General features: G+C 40.1%; 1 long non-coding RNA gene across 1 annotated transcript in view; it reads left to right on the top strand.

Moving 5' to 3' along the window:
* The first annotated feature begins 14,184 nt into the window (after window positions 1-14,184).
* LOC145539039 (uncharacterized) overlaps window positions 14,185-26,092 on the top strand; it is an 83,406-nt gene continuing 71,498 nt past the window's right edge. The window contains exon 1 of the long non-coding RNA XR_014077530.1: window positions 14,185-14,281. This is a non-coding gene — a long non-coding RNA (uncharacterized LOC145539039). The remainder of the gene's footprint in view (window positions 14,282-26,092) is intronic.

Raw genomic sequence — 26,092 nt, 5'->3', positions numbered from 1 at the left:
AGAGGCTATGGTCTCTAGAAGGTATAGCATTTGACAAAACGTTCCTTCAGAAGCTGATAGTAGCTCAATTTGGACTATCTGTGAGATGAAAAATCAAAATGTTATCTCAATATTTTCTTTCTGATTGTATTTTCCCAGCTGGGCCAGCATAAACTGAGTTTCAATTAGAAGCTTAAATGGATGGCCAATTCTCGTACCACCTGATGTGTTCACTTCCACAGAAAAAATAGTTGAAATTTGGACAATCCTATATAATTCTTTGAATTATCATCAGTAAGAAGACAATATTATTAGTGAAATCAGATGTAGTTACTGCTTGAAAATGATTCACAGGATTCTCCCTGGGGTGGCTTATTGAGAAAAGGGAGTGGTTCTGTTAAGGTTCATGTCTAAGCATTAGAGTCCTTCCCTGGATGCTAAACTGTTACTAAAAATCCAATTTACCCAGAAATGCTGGACTTCAACATTGTTGGTAATAACAGCTGCAATCCTTTTTCTTATCTTAATTAGAAATGTCCACCAAAAGCTGTGAGATAGTCTTTGTATTAAGAGGCAAGTAGACATTACCTATTGTTGAGTCTGCTTCTAAAAGGAAAGATTATCTTTTCAAACATTTGCAAGTCCATTTACAGGAGTAATCTTCTGTCACTTTTCTTAGAGAACTTTGTTCTTCATATATAATAGTTGTATATTAAGCTATTTGAAAGACTATGGGTGTTTTGTCACACTGGCAGCACCACAGAAACAACAGGTAGTCCTTCCCCCATGTTCCTGACAATCTGTCTTCAGAGAAATGCAACTTAAAAGTTGCCTACAGTGATTAAACTTTCATTCTTTGTTTACTTTTTTAATGAAATTAAACAGTCATTAAAATATCATATATGCAGTTTACAGTTAACAGCACAGTTCAGTTCAGTCACTCGTCGTGTCTGACTCTTTGAGACCCTGTGGACTGCAGCATGCCAGGCCTCCATGTCCATCACCAACTCCCGGAGTTTACTCAAACTCATCTCCACTGAGTTGGTGATGCCATCCACCATCTCATCCCCTTTTGGCCCCTTCTCCTCCTGCCTTCAATCTTTCCCAGTGTCAGGGTCTTTTCAAATGACTCAGTGCTTCGTATCAGGTGGCCAAAGTATTGGAGTTTCAGCTTCAGCATCAGTCCTTCCAATGAATACTCAGGATTGATCTCCTTTAGGATGCACTGGTTGGATCTCCTTGGAGTCCAAGGGACTCTAAACAGTCTTCTCCAACACCACAGTTCAAAAGCATCAATTCTTTGGTGCTCAGCTTTCTTTATAGTCCAACTCTCACATCCATACATGACTACTGGAAAAACCATAGCCTTGACTAGATGGACCTTTGCTGGCAAAGTAATGTCTCTGTTTTTTAATATGCTGTCTAGGTTCGTCATAATTTTTCTTCCAAGGAGCAAGTGTCTTTTAATTTCATGGCTGCAATCACCATCTACAGTGATTTTGCAGCCCAAAAATATAGTCTGTCACTGTTTCCACTGTTTCCCCATTTTGCCATGAATGATGGGACCAGATGACATGATCTTAGTTTTCTGAATGTTGAGCTTTAAGCCAACTTTTTCATGCTCCTCTTTCACTTTCATCAAGAGGCTCTTTAGTTCTTCTTTGGTTTCTGCCATAAGGGTGGTGTCACCTGCATATCTGAGGTTATTGATATTTCTACCAGCAATCTTGATTCCAGCTTGTGCTTTATCCAGCCCGGGATTTCTCATGATGTACTCTGCATATAAGTTAAATAAACAGGGTGACAATATGCAGGCTTTGACATACTCCTTTTCCTATTTGGAACCAGTCTGTTGTTTCATGTCCAGTTCTAACTGTTGCTTCCTAACCTGCATACAGATTTCTCAGGAGGCAGGTCAGGTGGTCTGGTATTCCCATCTCTTTCAGAATTTTCCACGTTCTAAAACCAGCTTGACGATCTGGAAGTTCACGGTTCACCTATTGCTGAAGCTTGGCTTGAAAAATTTTGAGCATTACTATGCTAGTGTGTGAGATGAGCACAATTGTGCGGTAGTTTGAGCATTCTTTGGCATTGCCTTTCTTTGGGATTGGAATGAAAACTGACCTTTTCCAGTCCTGTGGGCACTGCTGAGTTTTCCAAATGTGCTGGCATATTGAGTGTAGCACTTTCAAAGCATCATCTTTTAGGATTTGAAATAGCTCAACTGGAGTTCCATCACCTCCACTAGCTTTGTTCGTAGTGATGCTTCCTAAGGCCCACTTGACTTCACATTCCAGGTTGTCTGGCTCTAGGTGAGTGATCACACCATCGTGATTATCTGGATTGTGAAGATCTTTTTTGTATAGTTCTTCTGTGTATTCTTGCCACCTCTTCTAATTATCTTCTGCTTCTCTTAGGTCCCTACCATTTCTGTCCTTTATTGAGCTCATCTTGGCATGAAATGTTCCCTTGGTATCTCTAATTTTCTTGAAGAGATCTCTCGTCTTTTCTGTTCTATTGTTTTCCTCTATTTCTTTGCACTGATCCCTGAGGAAGGCTTTCTTATCTCTCCTTGCTATTCTTTGGAACTCTGCATTCAAATGGGTATATCTTTCCTTTTCTCCTTTGCTTTCACTTCTCTTCTTTTCACAGCTATTTGTAAGGCCTCCTCAGACAGCCACAGGACTCATTATATTTTTTGTTGTCCTGATGACATAGCAATATATGGAATTAGTGTTCCATTCAAAGGGTTGTTCAAATTTATACATAGTAATGCTGTAGTTTTTATAGTGTTTTATTGATGGAGTGAAATTTCCATTAACCCCCTCAGTATCAATACCCAGTGACTGTTGGCATTGCACCAAAGAAAAACTGCCAGTAAGACAGTTCTTGTTGGACCAGCTCCATTATTCCCCATTCTTACCAGTGGAATTAGTATATGGATGCGTATAGGCCGGGGGTGGAAATTGACTTCTCAGTTTCTTCTTTAAAATGATTTTTCCAGGCTTTTGATCCAGTGGTGAAACCATGTAGTTGGAAGCAAAGTCAAATGGGCTTTACCAAAATAATTTACATTCCAATTTAGAAATGAAAGAGCAGAATAGAGCAGCAGAGGTCTGGGAACTTAGAGGCACACAGAGAGCTGTTCAGTTATGATTTGATTCTCCAAATCAGTTCGCATTTCCAGATTTAAAGCACGTGTACTTGTAATTGCAATTAACTGATCTTTTGCTAAATGATGACTTGGTGATATGAAGTGTGTCACAACAGCTTGTACGACCTTTGATTTTGTCCTTGGCTCACATTTTCTTCCTAGAGGAAGATATACCACAGCTCTACCATAGGATAAGTCCTTTCCTTCCATTCCTCTCTTTGTATGTTTCAGAAGATGTTTCCTAAAATTAACTGCTCTTGCAAGCAGCATTCCTGTTTCTTCTATGGGCTGTCTGTTGCATTAGTTATACCGATTATTTATCCTTACTTGCCTTCATACCCTTTCCATGTGACTTTGTAGTTCTTCCTAGAAAATGGTAGAGCATATTTTCCCACCCCTTGACTCAGCCATATGATTTGCTTTGACCCACAAAATTGTGTAGAGGTGACCAGTAGCCATTTTCTAATTCTGAGTCTAGGCCTCAAGGGACCTACCACATTTCTTCTGGCCTCCTTGTCATCACCATGAGAAGGATGAGCCAAGGCAAGCCTGTTAATGCCAGTAGGAGGCTGAGAACCCTTGGAGCAGATCTGCACCAGGTCAAGTGCCTCAAACAAGCCTAGGCTAGAGCAGAGCTCCTCACCAGCCACAGTCATATGAGCAGGCTCAGCAAAGATCACCTGAGCCCAGGCCACATCAGCTGTCAGATGACCCACAGACATGAGCATTATAATAATAGAGGGTTGTTTCAAGCTACTGAGTTTTAAGACTGTTGTTATGTGACAGTGGCTAACTGGCACACCTCTGCAGAGGCAAGTAAGTTCTTCAGATTAATATCAAGAAGATTCCTTCCCCCTAAAATTAGAGACATTTCATTAAAACCCCAGTGATTAGATTTTTGCACTTCTGAAATGCTTCCCTCTTCTCTGACCTTTCTAGGACCAACATTCTCCCCCCAGGACCTCAATTCTTCTGTGTGGCATCAAATGCATTTTGGCATCAACACATAGAATTATCTGGAGCAATGCCAAGTAGCTATTTAGTGATCTTAAGTGTGTAAGTTGTAAGTGTATACACAAGCTTCTGGGCAGACTGGGCACATTATGTGTTCTGTCTGACTCTGGCCCACGTTCACCCCTTCTCATTGTTCCAAAGTTCAGCATTCAAGACAGGTCCATATAATTGCTCTCTCTATATGCTCACATAATTACATGCCAATACTTTTCCCAAAATTAGAAATTATATTCAGGCTAGATATTCCGCTGACACCACATTTCTCACCAAATGTCAGAGTCTCTTAAAAAATATTCTTAGCTCAAAAGGCCTAATTAGGTTTTCAGTAATTCATGTCATTGGTTATTAGGACAATCATACAAATCAGCAAGCACTCAGGTATTCAGGCACTAAGTCAGAAATGAATCTAAAAGAGCACAGGCAACAACCCAAAAGATATCAGGAAAGTTTTCTCTCTGCTTTCATTAACCTTTTCCTGTGTTTTCACATTTCAGGCACCAAGTTTTAAAGACATAAATGTTCTCAGCAGGAAGGTTCAATGTAAGCAGAGGAAAATATGAGTAGGGCTATTAAATAACAAATAATTGGGAGGGTGTTATTAAACAGGCATACACATGCATACACCCTCACCAAATTCTCTTGCAACCTTTGCAGATCATGCAGACCCAACTCTCCACTACCTCCTAGAATAACTAACGGTGACGATGGTATGGAGGGACAGAAGGGTCCTTTGTTTCTTGTGTTCCCCAAATGGCACAGGTTATTCTTGAGAGACACAGGTACTTATTGGTTTAATGAAAGAATTGCAGTCTTTAAAAACGAGCAGTCTTTGAATGGACTCCCAAATGAATAGGGATCTGTAACTTATTCAGCAGTGAGGCCTGGAGCACAAGACTCAAAGTCCTGAGCCTCAGTTATCTCATCTGTAAAATGGCAGGAATGCAGATTACATCAGAGACTGTTGTCTTTTAAAGAATAAAATGCAAATGTTAAGGAGAAAATGACTCTGTGTGCACTATTGAGTGCAAACTGGAGATTATGGCAGAGCAGGGAAACCCAGTAAAACAGAGTATAGATTACAAAGATGGAGGCAGTAAGCAAAAAAATAGGTATTTTTGTTAAAATATCAAAACCATGAACAGTATCTGCCGGAGTCCTGCTCCAGCTGGTCCAGGGGTTCCCTCAGGATGGACGGCATCGGCGATGTGAATGAGAAGACACAGCGAGTCTCGGTGTTTCCAAGTGTCTTCCGCCTTTATTGGTTTTTAAGACAGCTTTTATATCTTTAGTGGTACATAGAAACAAATGTATAGAGTCATATCAAATCAGCTTAATGGGTCAACAGTGTTGACCTTTACCGACATCGTTTGCACATCTTAGTTCATTTTGTTTACATCATCTTCTGGCCTGGGGGCCTGCTAACATCTTGTGACTCTCCATTGATAAGGGTTGATCAGTCAGAACACTTTTGTATCAGGCACAGCAGGAAAGAACCCATCAATAGAAAGTTTCAAGGCAAAACCTGTTTTCGGTACTTTACGCCTTGAGCTTAACAGAAAAGAATGTGGTCCCATAAAGTCATAAAACAGCAAGCTGAAGGTCAGCCCTAAGTAAGAATCTTCAGTTAAATCAACAATTGTCTCACTATTTGTATTACAGCTAAACTTCTATTTATATATATCTTCAACAATTATGCTTTTATTATATAGGCTAAATATGTTAAGAGTAAAAACATAGCGAGTTAATATAGACTAAGCAACAGTTTCACAAAGCAACATTTCCTATATTTCCCAACAAGCCTTTTTTCCTGCGAAGGGTTTTGTGCCCATAGGGGCTTTTCGTGTGGAGGCTCTCAATGCTGTTTTATTATTAAGGAACAGTCATGCACATTAGCTCCAAAGGCACAGGTACATTTATTAAACAAACCAATATGTTAGCAAAAGGAATTTAGATCAGCATACTCTACATCCCAGATAATTTTATTTAGGGTGCTACCGTTCAGGGGCCTTGTTGATTGAGGTTTCAGACTGATCTATTTCAGAAGAGAATCAGGAAAAGCCTTTTGTCCAAGTCACAGAAGACAAGAAGAGGTCTATTATAGCAAGCGTCAGAAAGAGAGATCTAATTTTTAAGATGAGCGCTGAGGCAGCCTCTCAACAATCCCCGAGGCCTGAGAAGCCATGCTCAAATCAGTCCTCTTTCTCATGACTCTGTCATGGGTGGGATCTCGTGAGCTGGCTCCCAGAAAGTATCTTTTTCTGCATCAGAAAGACAAAGTCTTTGAGGACTGCTGATGTGCTGGTGCTATGTGGTCTAATAGATTAGCTCCTGGGCAAGTGCCGGCCTACCTGTTTGTAGTTATCCTTGCAAATGGTCTTCTCTACACCCACGGAACGGTTCTCATTCTAGCTTAAAGTCAGATCTGTGCTGCTGTCAGTAAGCTCAATGGCCATGTCAAGGTCTGACATAGGCAAAAGGACCACAGGACCGGCTGAATAGGAGACACTGGATGGATGTACGTTCACCTTACTTTGTTCTAGTCTACTGCAGTTTGTAGCAGTATGGATGCAGATGACCCAGTACAACTAAGACTGATGGAGTGAAGTTTGGGGTGACATCACCTCTTCCAATTCGATCAGTTAGTTACTTGCTTCCTTTGTAGCTTAGTCTATTGCAACTGTGACCTACTGTGCTATATTGGAGGGGAAAAAAATTAAATAATTAGAAGAGACAGCTTTAAATATCCTCCAAGGCCAGAGACCTTGAAACCATCAGTAAATAAACTTCCTACCTCTCTAGCTTTTTCCCTCCTCCTTCCCCATACTCCAAGTCCCAAAAGTCAAAGCTACAGATACAAAGCAAGGGTGTGGTGGGAATGGGGAAAAAGCAGTCACACTGCATGTCTGTGCTCAAGCTTTAGTTAGAGTAAAATAGAAAATGAAATCCTTCCTTCACAATGAAGATTGAGTTGTCAAATTGTTGATTAATATATTGGACTGGACAGTCTTCCTTGCTGAAATGAGACTATGTATTGTGATTTCAAGTAATTACAGAACTCTCTATTAACTCTCAGTGAGCCAAAAAGTCATGAGTCCTGTCCAAGTTTCCATCCAGGGCTAGGGAACTCAAAAAGAAGGCTCTTTTCAGCTGAGATGTCTGGTTCTTTAGACTGAAAGTCATTGAATGGACACTACGGCAACCAAACAATTGCTGATTTTGCCCCATTATTATTTGTATACCTAGGCTTAACAAAGGAAAAATGGTCATCTGTGTTGTGGAATCCATAAGTGGCAGCAGTTAGGCTGCTGAAAGAAATTAAGCAATTGATAAAAACCACATTAGGGATCATTTCTTTCTTACCATTCCTTCCACTTGCTCCTCTTTCTCAAGTCTACGCACACACCAAAAACAGGATGCCACAAATTATCTGATCACCACAACAACTAATGAGATGACCTTTCTATTGCACACAATTACAAATTCGATTTTGTAAACAAATGGATCTTTTGTTGTGTCCTGATAAGTAACTTTGTAAACAGCTTTACAGAAAGCCTCCCAATGACTGCCAATGATAGTGGACTTAAAGCATTGGAGGTCATTGATCTAAATTAGTGCATGATCAGATTAGAAAGCCCAGTGCAATGCAATTCATTCTTTAAAGGAACTTTTCCTAAATTAAAGTAACACACGGTTAGAGTATCATTTCTTTGAACTTCCTCTGCACCTCAGGCAGCTAATAATTAACATGCAAGATAATTAACATTCCAAGTGCATCATTTAATACCAGTGACACATTCCTCCCTTAGAAGTTAGCAATTTTAATCCCTTTATTATTAATTTGATTAATGCAAACTACTATATGTGACTGTGAAGGAACAGAGGCAAATCAAAGTTACCACATTGATTCATTTAAATTGAAATTGCTGAAAATGATATGTTCTTTATCCTGTGATATCAAGCAAAGGAAAAAAAAATATTCCCTGTAGAAAATAACAGATTTGTTCCTATATGAAGAATCCGAGGAAATATTTCAAGTTCAAAATGACTAAATGCATTTTGGGAAGATATGTATTCTCCATAGATTTAAGGGAGGAAAAATAAAATTCATAACACACATGAGTAACAGCGAAGTAACTCCAAAGGCATCTTATTTAAACAAGAACACATATGCTAAAGGTGGCGGGGTGGGGGGGATCATCTGGGCTGAAAACAACACCACAGAGAAATATATCCAAGATAATTTTATCAACCTCATTTATGTTTCATTTTCATACTGTTGCCTTTTTGCATTTCACTGATCATTTTAGGCAGAAGTCTTTCTTCTTCACCTTGACTAATATATGATGTTCTGTACAAATAACTCCATATGTATTTCAATTTTAAAGAGTAATACACACACATAGCTGTGAAAAAAAGGGAAGTGAAAAGCAAAGGAGAAAAGGAAAGATAGACCCATTTGAATGGAGAGTTCCAGAGAATAGCAAAGAGAGATAAGAAAGCCTTCCTCAGTGATCAGTGCGAAGAAATACAGGAAAACAATAGAATGGGAAAGACTAGCGATCTCTTCAAGAAAATTAGAGATACCAAGGGAATATTTCATGCAAAGATGAGCTCAATAAACGACAGAAACGGTAGGGACTTAACAGAAGCAGAAGATATTAAGAAGAGGTGGCAAGAATACACAGAAGAACTATACAAAAAAGATCTTCACGACCCAGATAATCACGACGGTGTGATCACTCACCTAGAGCCAGACATCCTGGAATGTGAAGTCAAGTGGGCCTTAGGAAGCATCACTATGAACAAAGCTAGTGGAGGTGATGGAATTTCAGTTGAGCTATTTCAAATCCTGAAAGATGATGCTGTGAAAGTGTTACACTCAATATGCCAGCACATTTGGAAAACTCAGCAGTGACCACAGGACTGGAAAAGGTCAGTTTTCATTCCAATCCCAAAGAAAGGCAATGCCAAAGAATGCTCAAACTACTGCACAATTGCACTGATCTCAGATGCTAGTAAAGTAATGCTTAAAATTCTTCAAGCCAGGCTTCAGCAATATGTGAACCACGAACTTCCAGATGTTCGAGCTGCTTTTAGAAAAGGTAGAGGAATCAGAGATCAAATTGCCAACATCTGCTGGATCATCGAAAAAACAAGCGATTTCCAGAAAAACATCTATTTCTACTTTATTGACTATGCCAAAGCCTTTGACTGTGTGGATCACAATCAACTGTGGAAAATTCTGAAAGAGATGGGAATACCAGACCACCCGACCTGCCTCTTGAGAAACCTGTATGCACGTCAGGAAGCAACAGTTAGAACTGGACATGGAACAACAGACTAGTTCCAAATAGGAAAAGGAGTACATCAAGGCTGTATATTGTCACCCTGCTTATTTAACTTATATGCAGAGTACATCATGAGAAACGCTGGGCTGGAAGAAGCACCAGCTGGAATCAAGATTGCCAGGAGAAATATCAATAACCACAGATATGCAGATGACACCACCCTAATGGCAGAAAGTGAAGAAGAACTAAAGAGCTTCTTGATGAAAGTGAAAGAGGAGAGTGAAAAAGTTGGCTTAAAGCTCAACATTCAGAAAACTAAGATCATGGCATCTGGTCCCATCACTTCATGGGAAATAGATGGGGAAACAGTAGAAACAGTGGCTGACTTTATTTTTCTGGGCTCCAAAATTACTGCTGATGGTGATTGCAGCCATGAAATTAAAAGATGCTTACTCCTTGGAAGGAAAGTTATGACCAACCTAGACAGCATATTAAAAAGCAGAGACACTACTTTGCCAACAAAGGTCCATCTAGTCAAGGCTATGGGTTTTCCAGTGGTCATGTATGGATGTGAGAGTTGGACTCTAAAGAAAGCTGAACTCCAAAGAATTGATGCTTTTAAACTGTGGTGTTTGAGAAGATTCTTGAGAGTCCCTTGGACTGCAAGGAGATCCAGCTGGTCCATCCTAAAGGAGATCAGTCCTGGGTGTTCATTGGAGGGTCTGATGTTGAAGCTGAAACTCCAATACTTTGGCCACCTGATGCGAAAAGCTGACTCACTTGAAAAGACCCTGATGTTGGGAAAGATTGAGGGCAGCAGGAGAAGGTGACGACAGAGGATGAGATGGTTGGATGGCATCACAGACTCAGCGGACATGGGTTTCAGCAGACTCTGGGAGTTGGTGATGGACAGGGAGGCCTGACATGCTGTGGTTCATGGGGTCGCAAAGAGTCGGACACGACTGAGCGACTGAACTGGACTTAACTGACACACACATACATAATTTATTCACATAATATGCTAATGAAGGATATAAAGATCAGAAAGTAATTTATGAAGAGTCTAAATTGACTGTAGGAAAAAATGTTTTTGTTTTGACTTTGTAGACTTGTTTGCATAGCCCACTCATCTAAAATATCTTTCTTTTTCTCTACAATTTTCAGATGTTTCTCTTCCTTAAGATTAAAATCAAAACTGATAAGAGTGTGATCCTTATTTTCTTTTCTAATGACTCCCAAGTACCTATACTAATGTCTAGTTCATGACAGACATTCAATAAATATGTGCAAGAAGGAAGAAAAGGAAGACAGGGAGAAATTAGGGAGAAAGGGAGGCTGTTGCTGAAACACTGGAAGTAAGTAATTCAAGAGAGGATTCAACCCAGGCAGTCCCCAAGCTAGCTACGCTGGTTCTGTCTCCATATCTCATAATGTTTAAGCAAACATTACGTTATTTTCCACTACCATATTTAGCAATGCTAAGGCCTGTATTTTTCTTTCTCACATTTTAACACCTCTGTAATCAAGATACAAGTTATACCCAATGACACCTTATTTTGCCTCACAGCATTTGTGCCATAGATGTCATTTTATGAGAAAATATGAAAATTTATAGCATCAAAACTTGCAAAATTAAATTTCAGTATATTGGAGGAAAATCAGAAGCACTCTTTTAACTCATAGGATAAAGACATTTGCAGAAAGAGGTGGGAAGGACATGAAAAAAAAATGGATTAAGTTCTAAATGGAACTCAAAAGTAGACTATCTGTATATTACGGCAAATCTGACAAGTACCCAACACTAGCAGACTTTAAGTATATTTTGGCTCTTGACGGCACAAAGGAAAATGTATATAAGAATATAGATCTTGCTAACTGAGTTGAAAAGCAATGTAGGAAAGTCCACATTGAATGCTAAGAAATTTTAGCAATCCTTGGCCAACATAATTTGGTAATATCATTAATTTTATATATAATAACAGTGATATGTGATTCAAAATAAATGTCTAAATAATACCATAGGAATTCCGTCAATGAGTAGCAAATAAAAATTCTAAATGATGAAACATTGTATTTTACCCTAGTTGACAGCATTTTTCTTGGTACATGAAATCATTGTCTTGTAACTGATGGCATTTTGAATCAATTAAATATAGTATATGATAAATAAATAATCCAGGGACAAGTCACAAAGTGATTTGCATTTTAGCTAGAGAGGTATAAGCAATAATTTCTTCCATGGATTTCCTATTCTACTGTCAAGAAAGCAATGACGTTGAACCTTTGACATCGCCTTTGTAAGTGTTGAGTGTCCTTGGGGACCTTGGAGTAGGAAATGGCAACCCACTCCAATATCCTTGCCTGGGAAATCCCACGGACAGAGGAGCCTGGCAGGCTACAGTCCAGGGGGTCGCAAAGAGTTGGACACGACTGAGCATGTGAGCACGCACATCCTTGAGGACATTACTTATCCTTTTTTAAGCCCCAGATTCTTCATCTGTATAACAGTGAAAGTAATGCCTCTCATACAAAATTGCTGTGAGAAATAAACGAGCACAAGAAATCCAGTGTTTTGCCCCTATAAAGCACTCATGAGTGATTGCCATTATTTTTATTTATTTGTGTCTTTTCACGTCTACATTCAAGGTCTTCCAGAATGCAGCTCAATGTGTATTATTTCCTACAGGAACAGCTTGCTCCTCCTTTATTCTTGTGATATGGTCCCTGCTTTCAATGCTTTCCTCTAAGCCCTCCCTTCTCCTATCAAACTTCTGCTTATCATTCCAAATTCAACTCAAGTGGCTCAGCAGTAGAGAATCTGCCTGCCAATGTAGGAGATCTGGGTGTGATCCGTGGGTCAGGAAAATCCCCTGAAGGAGGACATGGCAATCCATTCCAGTGTTCTTGATTGGAGAATCCCATGGACAGAGGAGCCCGGTGGGATACAGTCCATGGGGTCGCAAAGAGTTCAACGTAAGTTAGTGACTGAGTACGTACACAAACATTCCTTGTAAACAAGTAGTTAAATGTGGATGCTTGAGTAGATTTAGTTGCAATTATCTAGGCAAACATCTCTTGTAGGTTGTAATATGTAGTTCCTTTTGTATCACATCAGGAGGTTCATGTCTGATAGTCTCAGTTTTTAAAAACTTGTGGTGAATATACACAGCATAAAGTGCACCTGCGTGCTGTGCTTTGTGCCGTGCTCAGTTGCTCAGCCGTGTCCGACTCTTTGTGACCCCATGGACTGTGGCCCACCAGGCTCCTCCATCCACGGAATTTTCCAGGCAAGAAAACTGGAGTGGGTTGCCATTTCATACTCTAGGATATCTTCCCAACCCTAGGATTGAGCCTATGTCTTTTGCATCTCCTGCATTGGCAGGAGATTCTTTACAACTGTGCCACCTAGGTACCAGCATAACCACTTTTAAAAGTACAGTTCAAGAGTATTATATTCATTTATATTGTTATGCAACTGTCAACACTATCCATCCCTACAACTTTTTATCTTATGAAATTAAAACTCTAAAACTATTGTAAAATAACAACCTACTTTCCCTTTCCCCAGCCTCTAGCATCCACCATTACACTTTCTGTCTTTATGATTTTGACTATCATAAGTACCACATACAAGAGAAATCACAGGATATTTGCCTTTTGTGACTGGATTATTTCACCTAGCATTATAACCTCAAGGTTCACCCATCTTGTAGCATTTTCAGAATTTCCTTCCTTTTTAAGCCTGAATAGTATTCCATTGCTTGTATACACTGTATTTTGCTTATCCATTCATCTTCAGTGGACACTTAGATTGCTTCCACATTTTAGCTATTGTGAATAATGCTGCTATGAAAATGGGTATCAAAATAACTCTTTAAGACCCTGATTACAATTTTTGTAGATATATACTCAGAAGTGGGATTGCTTGATCATATGGTAATTCTATTTTTAATTTTTTGAGGACCTGCTGTTTTCCACAGCAGTTGTATACATGTCAACCAATAGTGCACAAGGGTAGCAATTTTTCCACATTCTCACCAATACTCATTAAGTGGTAGTCACACTTTTAAAGATGATTAGATTTGGGTTTCAAATGTGCTTGTTTTTAAGAGAAAAATGAGTTTCCAATTCAAATTTAAGCTAGCAGTTTTACATTTAACTTGTTTTGCGTATCTTTTCTCTGTTTTCTCACGCTGAAAGTCTCTTTCCTTAACTATCTTAATTAAGTGACTACAGGTTAAAAAAATTATTTCTAATAACAGAGTTCATTTATTTACTAATATACATTGAAAGTATTTCTTTTTTGTCATTCTGATATGTAATATAGATATTTTAATTTACTGTTAATGTGCCTTTCCTAATCTTGAAGAACATTAAGTATCTTTTGTACATCTTTTTATGTGAAACAGTCACAGAACTGTCTTTTTTTTTTTTTTTTTTTTTGAGAATTCTGTGCTGTATTGGCGGAGTAGGCTACTTGAGCGCAAGAGTGGGTGGTCCACCCCCCACCCCCACCCCCCACGAGCTTCACGGGCCTATAGGTGATGGAGAACTTGCTCAGGTAGGGGCCCATCAGGCTTGATTTGCACCTGGTAGAAGCTCTTGCCGTTGTAGCCGACCCACCCCACCCCATGCTAACCACCATCTCAGGCAGAACGATCATGATCCGTACGCACATCTTTACCACCTGAGGCTTCTCGTGGGCGGCGCCTGGGTTTCGGCCTCACGCAGGCGCGTTGGCCCAGAGCAGGCTTCCTGCAAAGGTCTGTTCGGCCCGCCGCGCTGTCCCTGCTACTTGCGCTGCCGGTGGGATGTGTCCAAGCGGGTGATCGAGGTCCACGCCAAGGTAGGCGACCTTGCAGAAGGTCTGCTTTTTCTGCTGATTTAATTTTTGGGTTTTCGGCTCAGTTTTTGATACTCTTTATATTTTAGAGATCTTGTATTAGCCAGAGTCTAGAGAAACAAAGCCAGTAGGAGAAAGAAGGAGATTGCCTTAAGGAATTGGTTCACATGATGGTGGGGCTCGCGAGTCTCGAAATCTGTACAGCAGGCTGGAAATTCAAGGCAGGGTTGGTGTTGCAGTATTCAGTCCAAAATCTGCAAGCTGGAAATCTGCTGGCTGGAAACAGGTGAGGTTTTTATGCTGCAGTTTTGAGGCCAAATTGCTTTTTTGAGAAACCCGTCTTTCTTTTAAGGCCTTCAGCTGTTTAGATGAGTTTGTGCACAGTATAAAGACTAATCTGCTTTCCTGGGTCTACTGATTACAGTGTTCATCACGTCTAGAACGTACCTTCAAAGCGACGTCAAGATTGGTGTTTGACAAACAACTGGACACCATAACCTAGCTAAGTTGAGAGTAAAATTGATAGTCACAAATGTTAAGGATGTTTCCTCAAAGTGGTCGACTATATTTAGACATTATCTAAGCTCAAAATCTTATGCATAACAAGTATTCAAATATTTGTTGAAGTTAATGGATGTCTATTTACAGATACTAGCCATTTTATGGAACCTTAAATGCTCAGAGAATTGTAGTCTTCTGTGCATGTCAGTTGGAATGTTAATTTATGTGAAGGTATTAGTAACTTAATTTTTTAATCACAGGACTGAAATTAAGTGAAAACTTTTTACATATCACAGAACATTGTGTTTCTTTAAGAAATACCTGCCTTAAGACATTTCCACAAGAGGAAACATCCTTTTAATTCGCAAATCTGTAGATATGTGTGGTTCTTCTATGGTGAATGTAAACATTTGAAAATCTGATAAAGAATTCCCACGAAATAGTCCATTTATGTGAATTTTCTCTCCCCATACTCAATCTCCTTTTCTCCTGAGAAATGTTTTCCTTTTTCCTACTCTGTGTCATGCAAGTGGTACGCGTTAGCATCTCCAATACCCTGCCTCCTGGTCACAGTGATGTTCTAAAAAGACAGAAGTCTCTTCCCCAGGAGTTGTCTCCTGAGACCTCTTGGGAAGAGAGAGAACCAGTTCCTTTCAAGTATAGGTGAAGTGATAGTCTGAATCCATGCCCCTCAACATGTTTTTGACAAGCTGGTCAGCTGTGTAAAAGTGAATATGTTACCCAAAAACTAGGTTCGCTGAAAGACACAACCAACCCAGAGATTGGGAGAAGGAGGGATTTATTATTACTTGCAGCAAGTATGAACACGAGGGATCTTTCACAAAGCAGTGTCTCCCCAACACCAAAATGAAGGAACCCTTGAGCAAAGGGTATGTGTGTACTTGAAGGGACTTGAGCAGAGGAGAATTCATCATAGAATTGGGGCAAAGGTTGCCAGAGTCCAAGCTTTAGTGGATTGAAGTTTGGGGGGTCAACATCATCATTCCATCCTCCACCTGAGTAGGGGGACCTCGTTCCTGTAGAACTCAGATTTGTATCAGATTGTTGTGTATATCCCTTGACGAGGAACCAGGACTCTGTTGTATTTTGAACGACTGTTTCTTGACTTCTTTTCCTTTGTTTCTGTATCCCCTTAAGAACATCAGTTACTGAGACCTGTTCAAGAGCAAGCATTCTAGCTAGGCTTTGATCACAAAATGGTTAAGGCCAAAACAGTTTCTCTTATGTCAAGAAAGCCATGCCTGGTTCTCTCTCTAGGACCCCCCACCCTATCTGCTTACAAATAATGCCCATTTGAGAAAGAAACAGCTACCAAGTGGGGCGAGCACCTTGGCTGTATTCCAGCCCTGGTTCCATCTGTTCCCAAGCTCCCCAGGCTTTTATCTGTACTTTCTTGTCTGGATAAGTTGGTATGGGTTCAGTTTCTGTCACTTGCAACTCAGAGTCCTAACATACACAGGTGCCCGGAAGTTTTGCTCATTGTTTTCAGGGTATTTGTGGACTTCCTGGAGAAATCCATCTTTGAAACTTTATCCATGGTCCTCAAATATGGGAGCTCTGTTCAAAGCTATCCTTCCATCTGTGAATGTGAACCACTACCCAGGAAAACACTAATTATCATAAACTGTTTCACCTGGTAGCTTTCATATATTTAATTGATCACACTCAACTCTTATAGCTACAATTCAACTCTAATAACCACAACATTTTCATTTTCATCCTTGTTTTATACCTAATGACACTGGGGCTGGAAAGGGTAAATAACATTTTCTAAAGTGGTACAGTTGAACTAAACCTAGTGTTTTGTCTCATATCTGAAGTTCTTTCTCCTATACTTAAGTTTATTGTTGACTTTGCTTTTAAATCTTTTAAGTTACAACTGTGAAATTTGTCTTTAAAAAATAAATATAATTTAATTGACACAAGAAAGTAGTCACTCTTGGTAATATAAAAATGTTAATAACAGAAAGATGCATAAAATGTGATTTTAGATGGCCTATTGCATATCCACCTTACTTCAATTTTTAAACAAATAACCTGTGATGAATAGCAGTAGCCTTAGAGAGCATGCTGAAACCTAAGTCCTTAGGAGAAAAGAGCCATAGTAATAGAAGTGTCATTATAAATAATTAGAAATGTCTGTTACACATCCACCTTCAAAGATTGTCGAAAAACAACTGGCATGTAACCCACCTGGATTAATCTTCCCACTTTGGTTCAGTTTCTGTGAGAATCTAGTTCTCCCAGAGAGAGTGGAACTCTGAGAAGAAGACTGGGAGAACAAAGCCCACAGCTGTGTGGGAAGGCTTGGGTTTTTCCTAAACACAAATCTGCCCTTGCACGTTTGTGTTTCAGAAATAATTGAGATAGTGGGGTGATCATGCTCCCCATTATCTCCAGCTGGAACAGTCTGCTCTTCCAAGCTCCTCAGGCTTGGGGGAGGGACGGATCCACTGTAGAGATAAACTAGCCCCTGCCTGGCGTCTGCGCACCTCCCCTGCCCTTCTCTGTTCACACAAGAGGTTTTCCTTTTGATCAGGCAATATTCGCAAATGACAGATCTAAAAACTTAAGAAGGACTAAGTAAAAATAAAGACACCAGGAGGACTGTGGCTTCGCTGTGGCTTTATTGTAGCTGCTGTCCTAGATATTGTCCTCTTTACAAAGTGATCACACAGCATCTACCTTCACTGGGTTTACAAAAAGCTTCTGTGCTCCTTTGTGACTGAAATACATACTCTCACTGTTCTCAGTGGAGTTTTCAGGTTGTTCAGCAGGTCTGTGATTTACCAGGCCCCCTGAGTGCCCTGAATCTGGTTAACTTCCAGCTTCCTTACTCCAGGAATGAATATTTTCTGTGCTAACAATACTTGCCAGCTCAAAATGAGCTCTGCTTGAGTAGAGTGCATTGTGGTATGACATCTTCCAGCTAACCTTGACTCCCTGGCTTCTCTCAGGCTTCTGAGCAGCTGGTGGAAGCAGCAGCCAGGCAGGAGGTCCATCATCTCTTTCCTTTGTCTGCCCTCACTGAGCCTAATCAGGTGCTTTGAGCCCAGTGAGAGCCTGGAAAATGTTCCTGTCTGTCAGGCTGCCTGTGGTCTCATAGGGGGTGGTGCCACAGTGTCACTACTTCTTCCCAGGAAGGCTCCATCCTTCCCATCCTGCCACCAAGCACTGAAGCTCTGAAATTACACAGCTGGAGCTATTTCTGCAGCTACTTGCTCACAAATTGCTTCTCTGAAGTTGTGACAGGGCTGAGTTAAAATAGGCAAGAGGTTCAGAGTAAGTTTTTAACAAGGGGGATCAAGAAGATAGACTGAGCAGATCTGTGTGTAGAGAAGGAAGACCCATAGAAAAGTTGAGCATCAGCTATGTGCTAGGCATTTTCCTTTCATGTATTCACTTAAGCATCAACCATTCTTTACCAGAATGCATTCCTCTCTCTGTTTCACAATTGAGAGAAGCAAGGCTTAACTGATATAGCTCCCCTACAGAGACGATCAGGACTGTATCCTGCTTGCCTCCAAGATTACTCTGCCTCTTTGCAGAAGTGCTAGTACAGGATTCATGTCATTATTCATGTCGAATTTCTTAACAAACTTCTTGGTGGCCAGTAGAATAGGAAAGGATGGTGGAAGGAGATAAAAAGTCATACAATAGCTCAAATCTGGAGAATGGAAATTTCCTGGGAGAAAACTTGCAAAACAAATTTAGGAACATAATTGACTTTAGAGGTAAACATAAAAACTGGGGCATTTTAAATGCACAATTACAACGAATGGGCTTTTGAGTGCTTCGTAAGCATGCAGCATTGCTGGAAATGGGGTAGTTAAGAATGCGATCACTCTTGTATCCATCCAGGTCCAAATTCTGAATAGGTTGGCTGCATTGGTTCACATACCACATACCACATTTGGGTTTTTCACTCCTCCAGAGAAATGGTCAGCTGACTGTGGGCAATAAGGCATCACTATCTGCTCATAGCATGTTCCGGGAACACTTGTGTGGCACTCAACAGCAGCTGCTGCTCAGAAAGAGATAACAGATTTTCATCCATCACTCAGAGCAGGAAGGAATGGCAAGTGTACAACCCACTGATTCAAGTGCTACATCCTTTTGTCTCGAGTAGAGACACTCACAGGAAGGGTTTAGAAGGAGATCGCAGAAGATACTGACATTTATCCATCACTACCCACTTCCTAATTATTGTACATCAATTCCTTACAACAATCCTGAGGTAAATGTTACTGCTCCATTTTACAGAGGGAGAAGTGGAGATTTAGGGAGGTAGAGTAAATAAGCCAAACTCTCTTGAATGTGATTCCACGTTCAGCGCTTTACATTATATCACAACGAACTCGTTATGCATAACGGTTAATGCCTAGATTATGTGTTGCCTTGGAACCAGACAGTAGCAGCAGCAGTAGTAACAGTAACAGCAGTTTTTATGAGATTGCCATGTACAAGGCATTTTATAACATTTGGCTCAGTTAATAGTCAAAACAGCTAAATAAATTAAATACTTTTATTACGATTTTGGTAAATGAAGATTTTTGTCTTTCCTCCCTTGAGGCTGGAGTGTGATATGTGGGTGTGTTGGGTCAGGGAAGGATACAGATGGCTGCTTGGGCTGGTGTTCACAGCAGAGGAATGGATCTGATGAACTCTAGGCTCCATCACTGAAAATGAAACAACAGGAGGGTATCCTTTTAATCAAAGTTGGGGGTGTCAGTAAATCAGCGGAGCTTTTCGAACTAGGCATGTCTTGCATGTTATGTAGGATATTAAGTCAGTTGGATTTATGCATATCATAGTCTTGCTCATTTTTTCCCCCTACATTCTGGGCTATATGCAATAACTTAAGATTCTTTCTTAGTACTACAGATTGTTTCTCCTGGTGTTATCTTGGTCCTACGTATACACTTTAGAATACATACATTTGTGAATATTATCTTCTAAATAATAGAATATATACAGATATACATACGTTTATGTATGTATATGGATATACATGCATTTATGTATATATGGATATGCATGCATTTATGTATATTTGTATATACAGAAAAACATCTACTTCTGCTTTATTGACTATGCCAAAGCCTTTGACTGTGTGGATCACAACAAACTGTGGAAAATTCTTCAAGAGATGGGAATACCAGACCACCTGACCTCCTTCCTGAGAAATCTGTATGCAGGTCAAGAAGCAACAGTTAGTACTGGACATGGAAAAACAGACTGGTTCCAAATAGGAAAAGGAGTATGTCAAAATTATATATTGTCACCCTGCTTATTTAACTTATATGCAAAGTACATCATAAGAAATGCTGGACTGGATGAAACACAAGTTGGAATCATGATTGCCCGAGTAATAGCAATAACCTCAGATATCCAGTGACACCACCCTTATGGCAGAAAGTGAAGAAGAACTAAAGAGCCTCTTGATGAAGGTGAAAGAGGAGAGTGAAAAAGTTGGCTTAAAACTCAACATTCAGAAAACTAAGATCATGGCATCTGGTCCCATCACTTCATGGCAAATAGATGGGGAAACAGTGGAAACAATGACAGACTTTATTTTCTTGGGCTCCAAAATCACTGCAGATGGTGACTGCAGCCATGAAATTAAAAGATGTTTGCTCCTTGAAAGAAAAGTTATGACCAACCTAGACAGCATGATAAAAATCAGAGACATTACTTTGCCAACAAAGGTGCATCTAGTCAAAGCTATGGTTTATCCAGTAGTCATGTATGGATGTGAGAGTTGGACTATAAAGAAAGCTGAACTCCAAAGAATTGATGATTTTGAACTGTGGTGTTTGAGAAGACTCTTGAGAGTCCCTTGGACTGCAAGGAGATCCAATCAGTCCCACCTAAAGGAAATCAGTCCTGAATATTCATTAGAAGGACTGATGTTGAACCTGAAACTCCAATACTTTGGCCACCTGATGGGAAGAACTGACTCATTTGAAAAGACCCTGATGCTGGGAATGATTGAAGGCAGGAGGAGAAGGGGATGGCAGAGGATGAGATAGTTGGATGGCATCACCGACTCAATGGAGATGAGTTTGAGTAAGCTCCTGGAGTTGGTGATGAACAGGGAAGCCTGACGTGCTGCAGTCCGTGGGATCACCAAGAGTCGGACATGACTAAGTGACTAAACTGAACTGATATACAAATGTACGTACATTTTCTAAATAATACAGATATGCATACAGATATAATAGAATACATACATTTGTGAGCACCATTTTCTATCACTAAGCTGCTGCTGCTAAGTCACTTCAGTCGTGTCCGACTCTGTGCAACTCCATAGACGGCAGCCCACCAGGCTCACCTGTCCCTGGGATTCTCCAGGCAAGAACACTGGAGTGGGTTGCCATTTCCTTCTCCAATGCATGAAAATGAATGTGAAATTGTTCAGTCATGTCCGACTCTTAGCGACCCCATGGACTGAAGCCTGCCAGGCTCCTCTGTCCAAGGGATTTTCCAGGCGAAAGAGTACTGAAGTGGGGTGCCATTGCCTTTTCCATATCACTAAGCACATCACTACAAACATTTGTATTAATAAGTGTATATTACAAAGCCCATGGGATTATGTGAAACTGTTACCTAATTTGAAGAAGATAAAAGTTTCCCATCAATGGAGATTCTCCCTCCTTGGTTCTTGTCCCTACCCCACTTGTCCCTCATAGTGGCAGCGGGAGAGGCTGTGTATTGTCAGGGTCATGGCCTTCTTTCCCTTCTAGGTATGTAACACTGAGTAGTTATTGTTCTCTTTAGGTCACTTGTTTTTCTCAGCTAATATGGCATTAGATTAGCTCTCACTTACGTCAGTTGTTACCAGTTTAAAACTACTCCATAGGTTGTGCACTAAACCTGCACATATCTGCCATTTGTGCCCTAATTCTAGCAGCTGCCTTCTGCTCAAAGATGGGAACTTTCCTGAAGGGAAAGAGCCAGTACCCCTCTGAGACTCATCCACAAAATCAATTTTTACATCCGTTCTTTACTTGCCCTCGAAACACAGATGCTGTGCTTAAAAGACTAATTGATCATTTTATTTCAGTTGCACAGAAATGATGTAGAAAAAATGAGCAGACCTTAGGCCATTAGAGCTCAATAGTTGGCAAAAAGCAATCTGCTTATCAATTAAAATCAGCAACTCAAATCCCCACTGTTTCCAATTGTCAAGGTAATAAAGAAAAATGTACCCCCAAATGGTATAGCATTGACTCCAAATTCATTCTCATGAAACTCTGTCTGTGTTTATAGTGTTAGCATTGTCAATTACAATGGGAATCTACTAGCTCTAATAGCTAATAATTTATATGTATTTTCCTTCACCACAGCCCATAAGTTAAATGTGATATGTTTTATATTCAATAGATCCGATTTCCCTTTCCACTACATACTGTACATGAAATCACTTGCTATTATTATCGTTTGTGTAATTTAATAACATATACATACACTGTCACTCCATATCATTCTCTGTATTTTACAAGTAAAATGGCATTTGGGTCATTAGCAGTGAAAGAGGGCCAGGAAATCCACACTACTTTGGAAAACCAAGAAAACAAGACTTTTGTGACTAAATTATCACTTCTCAGAAGAGAATTTAATTCCTTTTTAATTACTGTTTCCAATTAACAGTCACTGGTCCCACTTACATGCCTTGCACTGTGCTTAGTGTTATAATTGAATCAAAGAAAATTAAGATAAAGAACTGGCCCTCAATTAAAAAACATATAATAACAGCATAACATAAGGCCAACCAGGATCAATAATAAGGCACTTGCAGGATGTTGTTGGAAAACAAAAGGAGGGGGATTCTTTTTGACTAAAGGATACAAACAAGATTTATGGAGAAAATAAGAGAATCTGGTTAAGAAATGAAAAGAACTTTAACACACAGAGAAGGGGAGTTTGGAGCCCTTGAGCTAAGGGAAGAACATCAGGAAATGTACCAGAGTGTAGAAACGCAGTTGTATTCAGGGCCTGGGTTGGGAGTTGCTAGGCCATTTGACCACAGGGTTGGCGAGATGAATTAGGAGATGAATCCGGAGGTTTGGCAGATGGTCTTTGATGCTGTGGTAGATTGCAAAAGTAACCACAAATTCTTCTTATCCTTTTATGCGTATTTCTCCCCCTAGCTATTTTTTAAAAGGCTTTCTAGAGAATTCTGAATTTACAGAAAAACTATGCCGAAAGAATGGATTCCCTATATACTCCCTTTCCCCAACCCTCCTCTCTACCCCTCTCTCTTACACACATACACATTCCTGTTACTAACAACTTGCGTTAGTGTGGTACATGTGTTCCAATTGATCCAATATCAATATATTATAATTACCTAAAGCCCATAGTTCACATTAAGGTTCACTCTGTTGTACATTCTGTGGGTCTTGACAAATGCCTAATGCGGTGTGTTCATTATCCGCATCATAGAAAATAGGCTCACTGCCCTAAAAATCCCCTGCTTTCCACTCATTCATCCTTCCTTTCTAACAGATCTCTAGTACCTATCCATTGATTCTTTATTGTTGCTACAGCTTTACCTTCTCAACCCTGTGATATATTGAAACCACACAGTGGAGAACCTTTTCAGACTGGCTTCTTTCACTTAGCTATATGCATGTAAGTTTCTTCCATGTATTTTCATGGTTTGATAGCTCTTTTCTTTTTTTGTCACTGGATCAAATATTGGGTCTGAGAGAGAAGCTTAATCCTAAATCCCTTGCTGCCTGGAGTGTCCTTCCTCTGGGCATGCACGTCGGCACTCTGCTTCAATTAAGGATCCTCTCAGGTATCACCTACCAGACTTTGACTATAAATTCTAAGATGACCCTGCTCCCCACAAGCACACCCCTTATCACATACCCTGTTTTATTTTTCTTTGCACTTAGCACTTCTGGTATATATATTTTTATATAATTTGTTTTCCCTGTCACATGGTCTCCAGAAGAGTGCCAAACCCATGAAAGCAAAGACATGGTATCTGGCCTGTCCTTAGGGCCCAGTACAATACTTGTTTTTAGGTACTCAAGAAATATTTTTGAATTATCGAGTAAATGAAAGAATAATAAGTTAATAAATGATTATTAAATTTATCCAAGTGTGGCAGGACATGGAGCTTTGTCCTTCCTCAGTCAGGAGAGGCTCGGGTTCTGGAGCTCTTATTAATGTTAGTCTCCATGTAGTCAACATCTGGGCTTCCCTGGTGGTTCAGATGATAAAGAATCTGCCTGCAGTGCAGGAGACCCAGGTTCGATCCCTGAGTCAGGAAGATCCCCTGGAGAAGGTAACGGCTACCCACTCCAGTATGGACAGACGATCCTGGCAGGCTACAGTCCATGGGGTCACGAGGAGTCAGACACGACTGAGCTACTAACACAACAACAAGAAGGTGACATCTATGCATTATCTATGGAAAACTTAGGCAAACAGAATCTGGCTGTTAGGTCAGAGGACAAGTAATGATAAGTTTCTCCTCACTGATTTTATTGATTCTACAGACAATAAGATACATCATGTGAAAAGGTGGTGGTGAAAGAGTATACCTGACAATTGATAAAATACAGTACTATAATTTCATAGTAATTTTCTGGGTTAATCATTATTTACTGGAGGTTGAGGATGGAGATCACATGGACCACAGCTTGTCTAAATCAATGAAACTAAGCCATGCTGTATGGGGCCACACAAGACGGACTGGTCACGGTGGATAGGTCTGACAAAATGTGGTCCACTGGAAAAAGGAATGGCAAACCACTTCAGTATTCTTGCCTTGAGAACCCCATGAACAGTATGAAAAGGCAAAAAAATAGAACACTGAAAGATGAACTCCCCAGGTTGGTAGGTGCCCAATATGCTACTGGAGATCAATGGAGAAATAACTCCAGAAAGAATGAAGGGATGGAGCCAAAGCAAAAACAACATCCAGTTGTGGATGTGACTGGTGATAGAAGCAGGTCTGATGCTGTAAAGAACAATATTGCATAGGAACCTGAAATGTTAGGTCCATGAATCAAGGCAAACTGGAAGTGGTCAAACAGGAGATGGCAAGAGTAAACATTGACATTCTAGGAATCAGTGAACTAAGATGGACTGGAATGGGTGAATTTAACTCAGATGACATTATATCTACCACTGTGGGCATGAATACCTAGAAAAATTGGAGTAGCTATCATAGTCAATAAAAGAGTTTGAAATGCAGTACTTGGATGCAATCTCAAAAATGACAGAATGATCTCTGTTTGTTTCCAAGGCAAACCATTCAATATCACGATAATCCAAGTCTATGCCCCAACCAGTAATGCTGAATAAGGTGAGGTTGAACGGTTCTATGAAGACCTACAAGACCTTGTAGAACTAACACCTAAAAAAGATGTCCTTTTCATTATAGGGAATTGGAATGTAAAAGTAGGAAGTCAAAAAACACCTGGAATAACAGGCAAATTTGGCCTTGGAATACAGAATGAAGCAGGGCAAAGGCTAACAGAGTTTTGCCAAGAGAACGCATGGGTCATAGCAAACACCCTCTTCCAACAACACAAGAGAAGACTCTACACATGGACATCACCAGATGGTCAACACTGAAATCAGATTGATTATATTCTTTGCAGCCAAAGATGGAGAAGCTCTATACAGTCAACAAAAACAAGACCAGGAGCTGACTGTGGCTCAGATCGTGAACTCCTTATTGCCAAATTCAGACTTAAATTGAAGAAAGTGGGGAAAACCACTAGACCATTCATGTATGACCTAAAACAAATCCATTACGATTACAGTGGAAGTGAGAAATAGATTTAAGGCACTAGATCTGATAGAGTGCCTGATGAACTATGGGCAGAGGTTTGTGACATTGTACAGGAGACAGGGATCAAGACCATCCCCAAGAAAAAGAAATGCAAAAAAGCAAAGTGGCTGTCTGAGGAGGCCTTACAAATAGCTGTGAAAAGAAGAGAAGTGAAAACCAAAGGAGAAAAGGAAAGAAATACCCATTTGAATGCAGAGTTCCAAAGAATAGCAAGGAGAGATAAGAAAGCCTTCCTCAGTGATCAATGCAAAGAAATAGAGGAAAACAATAGAATGGGAAAGAATAGAGATGTCTTCAAGAAAATTAGAGATACCAAGGGAACATTTTATGCAAAGATGGGCTCAGTAAAGGACAGAAGTAGTAGGGACCTAACAGAAGCAGAAGATATTAAGAAGAGGTGGCAAGAATACACAGAAGAACTATACAAAAAAGATCTTCATGACCCAGATATTCATGATGGTGTGATCACTCAC

This window comes from Giraffa tippelskirchi, chromosome 2, assembly GCF_054371585.1.
Source record: "Giraffa tippelskirchi isolate mGirTip1 chromosome 2, T2T-mGirTip1v1.2.pri, whole genome shotgun sequence".
NCBI lineage: Eukaryota > Metazoa > Chordata > Mammalia > Artiodactyla > Giraffidae > Giraffa > Giraffa tippelskirchi.
This window is presented reverse-complemented; position numbering and strand designations above follow the sequence as displayed.